This window comes from Nanorana parkeri, unplaced genomic scaffold (genome assembly GCF_000935625.1).
Source record: "Nanorana parkeri isolate BGI_ZX_2015 unplaced genomic scaffold, ASM93562v1 scaffold151, whole genome shotgun sequence".
NCBI lineage: Eukaryota > Metazoa > Chordata > Amphibia > Anura > Dicroglossidae > Nanorana > Nanorana parkeri.
Genome location: NW_017306419.1, coordinates 835212 through 841656, shown reverse-complemented (window position 1 = coordinate 841656; position 6445 = coordinate 835212). Strand labels below are relative to the sequence as shown.

The window sequence follows — 6445 nt, the reverse complement described above, 5'->3', positions numbered from 1 at the left end:
GCCAGCTGTACCCGCCCCCTCCCCCATCCGTTCCGCCAGTCAGCACTGGCAGATCGGAGCGGGGAGAGGGGAATCCAGCCCCTCCCCCTGTCACGGCAGAGAGCCGTGACAGGATCGAGAGGTGAGCGAACCTGGTATGTGTTCGCTCACCTCCCGATCTACTGAGCCGACCTCTGACAGTCTCATTGTCACAGGTCGGCCAGAACTATGAGGTGAGTGGAAATCACTCATCTCATAGTTCTCCTTTAAGAAATCCCACGCAGCCATCATTAGATTACATGTAGACAGGAAGTGGAAGCAAAAAGGATGATTAGCAGCACTGAGATGCAACAAAAGATTAAAAAAATGGTAATTGTTTTATATTATGAAAGGTCACTATTCATTTAATATGCTTTCAGGAAAACACCAAAAAGGTATAATGTGTTCTGTGGTTGTATAAAGATAAAAAATGACAAGCAGCACATTGATTTATGACTCAATAAGAAATGTGTGTGTAAGAGAAATACATGTTTACAAGTGCAGAAAACTAATTTCCCACCACTCAATCCTGCCAATCATTAAATGTAACCTAATTAAAACCTGCTTCTAAATCTAGATAAAGAACATTATCTGTAAGTCACATATGAAGGCAATTTGGATTGTCAATGGGACATATTTAAAAATCTCTGAACTAGTGTTTTTTAGTTCCTGTTCTCAAGAACCCCCAACAGAATATGTCTTAAGGATTTTTCTCAGATAAAATCATATTTGTGATATTGAGCCTGGATTTCTGATTCACACTTGAAAAATAAAACCAAATCTCAAGATGTGACCTGTTGAAGTACTTGAAGATTGGATTTGGGAAATATTGGTCTACACTGAAAGCAAAGACTACCAGAAGGTTACTGTATACAATATGTGTGTCCCTTGTAGATTGATCCAAAGCCTTGATCAGTTTGATTGATAACTCCCTTTACTTGGATCTCTTGAGGTTTTCAGTAGAATTGTATGGGTCTGACACCTAAAATTGCATGGTGCAGGTCTTAAAGCCATTTGACTGGTGGACCAGAGACCAAAGAGTCACTATAACACATTACATTTTGCTAACTATAGTTTATCAAATGCGCTTTGGTGACATCCAATGAGATAATGACCCTGCATTTACTAAAGTCCCCCAGTATCCAGTAAAACATGTATAATAATAATAATAATAATAAAAACATTCCTGGAATTGAACAGTGTAGTCATTCTGTTACAATCTATATGATGTGGTATTCCTATAATACTTTGCTGATTATACTGTCATTACTGGGAAAGTTGTATTAATGTGCTTGAAGTGAACCTGTGCTTTGCCCATGCAGGGCACCCAAAATGTCTCATTGGAGGAAGGAGAGTTAGTCACATGATCCTCCATAATGGGTAGTACAGGGGATACTTCATCACTTTTGGTGGCTGAACTAAGTGAAGAGAAAGAAAGATGAGTATGTAAAGCAGGAGAGAGCAAAGGTTAAGTAAACCAATTATTTTGTCCTGCATTAACAAAACACAGGTTCACTTCAAAAGAGAACTAAAGCCAAACCATTTACTAATGTACACCTGTGACCCAAAGTCACCATATAACAAGCTACTGTCCACTATCTGCTGACAGTGTAGAGCCATGGTGCAGTCGGGAAGGATCCTGACAATTGTTTGGATCCACCTGGCTGCCTGACTGACAGTTGGTTCTGCCTCTCTAGATCCAGAGCCAGCTGTGTCCGTCCCCTCCCCTATCTGTCCCTCCAATGAGCGCTGGAGGAATGGAAAGAGGAGGGGGGAGTCCTTGCAGGGAGCGTTGACTGACAGACAGAAAAGACAGTGAGCTGAGCGAGTGAACAGTTACCTGATCGCTCAGCTCTTGGTATAGAACCGGCATGTGACAGCTGCAGTGTTCCATACCAGCTCTAAGTATTGGAAAGTGTATATTTTACTCACCAAGTACTTCTCCTTAAGTTAAACAACAGGAGTCAGTTTTATGTGTTACACCAATGCACAACACAAATGCCACTGAAATGATAACAATGAACATATGTAAATTTGAATGCAATACAAAGCAATGTTTAAAATCAAAGAGAAAAAAACATATTCTGAATTCCTTTTTAAGTGACTTGTGTACTTCTTTGTGATGATATTGTCTTTAATTACCAGTCACACTCCATCAACAGAATTAGTGTCACTCATCTTTTTCAACTCCTGAGCAAATACAAATTGCTTCCAAATGGCCTTGTCAGTCAGTGTTTTAGAATATAATATTGACGCCATGTGATAGACTGTTACTTAAATAAATCACCTTACCATTACTCCTAATAGAACTCACGTTTCAGATAGTAAACTTTGTTTTCTTGACTTTAAATGATTCAAGATGAGGCTAAAAATTAGGCCTGCTGCAATGTATTATTCTGGCACAATTGGTAATTCGATGTATTGTTTGTGTGCTAATCTGAGCAGATGTTTATTCTATATAGTTTATCTTGCTGTACTTCAGTCTAAGCAAAAGGGGAGAGGAAGTTGTGCATCAATATGACATGCCTTCATTGGAGGATTGCTTATCCATGGTCGACCCATACTGGTTTCAGCTTCCAAAGAAAGCCAGCGGGGGTCAAATGTTGGCAGCACAGCTCACAAAGCATTTCCAGCTGGTGTCAAGAGGTAGAGAAGAGACTTAGACATCTAATATCCTCTTGTCTTGAGTGTGGTGAGGCAGTTTCATCATACAATGAATATTTAATGTCTGAAAAACATAAAGAACAACTGTGGCTTTTGTTAAATGGGAAAAACACTGCGGCACTTCGTATGACTGACATATCCAAATAAAATATAGGGTGAAATATACCAACAAAGATAATGGATTGAAGATGTCTTTTAAATGTTTAACACACATGCCTGCAGACATGGAGCCTGAATGCTATAGGCTGTGAGCTCTAGAGAGTAGATTATTTATAACTCCTTTTTCATCTAATTGTAAATAGTTTTGAATTATTACTAGACAATGTAGCTTTTGGACTTGTGGAAATAGTAACTTGTTTGAGCTTGTTGGCTGATATCAAACTGATGGATTGATGAGAACAGTGTTTCTTAACTTTTTTTCAGTTACAGCACCCTTTAAAAGTATGCAAAATCTCGAGACACCATAGTCTAAAATGTCATTGATTTTAAGGCGGCACCCCGCGCAAAAACATACAAAGTTCCCCCGTTTGCATCAGCATCACCCTTCACTTCAGGAGCCCCCTTTCACATCAGAAGTTCCCCTTTTACATCAGGAGCCTCCTTCACCTCAGTCTTCATTCCCCCTTTCAATCAGAGTCCCACTACCACAAACGTTTTAGGTACCCCTGAGGAAGCAGAATGTACACCAGGGTGCCACGGCACCCCGGTTGAGAAAGGCTGGCATAGAATGATTCAGCTTGGTGGACTTTTATTTTTTGTCAACAGTACGAGTAGCATGCAGCTCAGGGATCTTAGAGTGCACTTTCAGTCCAACATCTTTCTTCCCCCACAGGTTTGTTTGTAAATTAATATATGCTAAATGTTATTGTAAATAAGATATTGAGGCTGATTAAGTAGCTGAGAATATGTACACAATAAATTATGTTAATATTCACATTAATTATCCAATTCTGTAAAACAAAAAATCCTGTTCACTTGATTCTTTCTCAGATGATTGGAAAATTGAAGTGAATTTTTACTCCATTTATTGTGTGAAGATTCTCAACCTCTTTAGTAAATCAGCCTAATTGACTTAAGACAACCATCCACTGAATAGCTTTTATTACTGTTTAAAAGGCTTTTACACACAGGTTTCAAAATAAAGCATAACTCATTCTTCCCATGCTCCTAATGGTCCATGGAGTATACTGTATATGATTTTTATTGGGTTTGAATGGCTTAGCACAGATGACAGCTCACTGAAATGTTTGCTGCATGTTTAGCTGCTTTGCAAGGAAATGGTGTCTGTGTTTGCTGCATGCTGCAATACCCATTTACATGTATTTCTCAGCCCAGCAGACCACCCTTATCCCCCAAAGAATGTTAAAAAATACACCACATGGCTGGATGTGCATTTACATCCAGCACTTATTTGTACATAAAAGGTTACGTGAATACGAAATAAAAGCTAAATGGGTCATGTCTATGGTATCACGTAGAACCAGGATTGTAAATCGGGAAATCTCACTGATGAGGTGAAATAGAGGTTTTCCTTAGACTGAATGTTTAAGATGTATTGTCCAAATTTTGCTATATCAGCAGGTCCTGAAAGTGAACAGTGCATGTAACATAGAAGGCAGTATGGACGTTTTTAGATTTGATTACATTTTGTTTACTATGTAAATATAATTTCTGCTAATTCAATTGAATCCTATCAAAACTCAAGCTGTCATAGGAATGTTCTGTAAGTAGTTTGATCTTTGTCCACTTCTAAGCTGGATATAAAGCCAACTTTGTAAGCTGCCTGTTAAACAGTTTTTGTTTATTAGAACTGTTACTACCAATTTTCATTTTCTGGAAAGCATCTGCATTTTTAGGAGAAAATCAAATCTGCAGACTGACTGTCATGCCATGCCATGCCACAAAAAAATTCCAGTGTTTAAATAAAAAGAAAACATTTACAGTCACAGCTATTAGAATTTGTAAATATTAACAATGCTCTATTAATTTATAATACCACTCTGTTAACCTAGACCTTAATATTATTGGTTGGCCATGTGCCATCTGTGTCCACCCTCATTAATGGTTCATGGGAACTGAGACTTTTTTCTCTATTCTTGATTCAGAACTGTCCGACTGTGCATGTTGTTAAGTAGGAGTGTTCACCCCCATCTTAATGATTGCAATTCTGTCACATGTGTTGTAACACTACTATTTTGGGGCTCCATAAATGGCCATTCGATTTTCATTGAAAGTGTAGATATTCTGAAATGTTACCTAAGATTTTTTTTGGTTAGTATATATTTAAATAGTGTATAATGTATGTCTTCTTTTACTGGGTTGAAAGTTCAAACAATTCAATGGAAGCAGGCTCTACATCTGCTTTTATACCTCCCAGCGCTGGAAATGCCCTAGGCCACTTGCCTGCACTCTAATAGATTAATTGTTCTCTAGAGTTTCCTTAAAGCAACACTGTTTTATGCTTGAGCAGAAAAACAATTAACCAGAGAGAGAGAGAGACATTTGATCCAACATGCCTGCTGTATTGTTTTTAGTTTAGTATTTATAGAGAGGCACAAGTCTACTCTACATCCTTTTAGCAACAGACATTTCATAAAAGCATCTCTCAAAATACAGCAATTGATATTGCTTGCATGAAAAACTAAATTACATCCTTTAAGTGGTTATATTTTTGAGACAGACGACATTACTTTTAACTTCCTTTTTTTCATTTTGATTATGATCGGCTTTAGAATGGGTTGACAGTTCATTGTTAACAAAGTAGCCTGGTGTTTGTAAAAATATAGTCATAATGGGCCTTACATATGAAACGAAGTGAAATATCTGTGCTGTCAACAGCCAATGATGAGATTTCAGCTGTCCTTTGGTCATGTATTGAAGCTGAGCTTCAGATAAACAGCTAAATACAATTGTAGCCCCACCACCTTTTGTAGAATGGCTACTAGAAATTTAGTGATTGCCAGCGGTATAGCCCGCATGGCAGAATTATAGTTGGCATTTATCTGGTTAATTCCAGGTGTTCTGGCATTGATTGTACTTGCCTGAGTGGAGTCCAACTCTGCTGCAGTGTAGGACAACCAAAGGGAACACTGTGAGTGTGTGTGCAGTCTACCAGCCAATCACTGGGACTCTTATAGCAAGTGGTGCATGATGTAAAAGGTTAAAAAGGGTTGAAATGTTCTGAACTGTGCTATGTGTGTTGCCAGCACTACAGTATATAAGCTTGGAGAAAAGGAATAAGGAAAGAAGCATAATGTTATCTCTTAGCCACCAATCAAATTTCATATTTCATTTACTGGTTAATAAAATGTTGCTCTGGACAACTGTTCCACTTTTCCCCATATTTCTTAACTCTATACACTAGCCTAGATGTGTCTAAAAAAAACCCAGCAGAGTCCCTTCAACCGGTTAATCGTGCCCTGGGCAACACAGTGCAGCTTACAGCATTCTCAATCAAAGCAGTGTATGTACAGTATTGTGAGAGTATTATTCTTATACATTTACCTGAAAACCGAATCAAAGAAAACGAAAAAGTTCCTAAGCATCTAATATTGAAGAGTAAGGTAACAAAAATCAAAATATACCTAAATAATCTATATAAGCATGAGTGGTACTATATATATATGAAAGATCTATTAATAAATGCAGAGCTGCATTATTCACTTCAGGCAATATTTACATTTCCAATATGGGCCTCCTTATTTAAAAAAACAAACATTTTCTTTACTTAACATAACATTGTTTTTTTTGGGGGGGGGGGGGG

The 6445-nt window shown here is 38.0% G+C and overlaps 1 protein-coding gene across 1 annotated transcript in view; it reads left to right on the top strand.

Moving 5' to 3' along the window:
• The window catches only part of MACROD2 (MACRO domain containing 2), a 1661433-nt gene that overhangs the window by 992267 nt on the left and 662721 nt on the right, over window positions 1–6445 (top strand). The gene's annotated exons all lie outside the window — the stretch shown is intronic.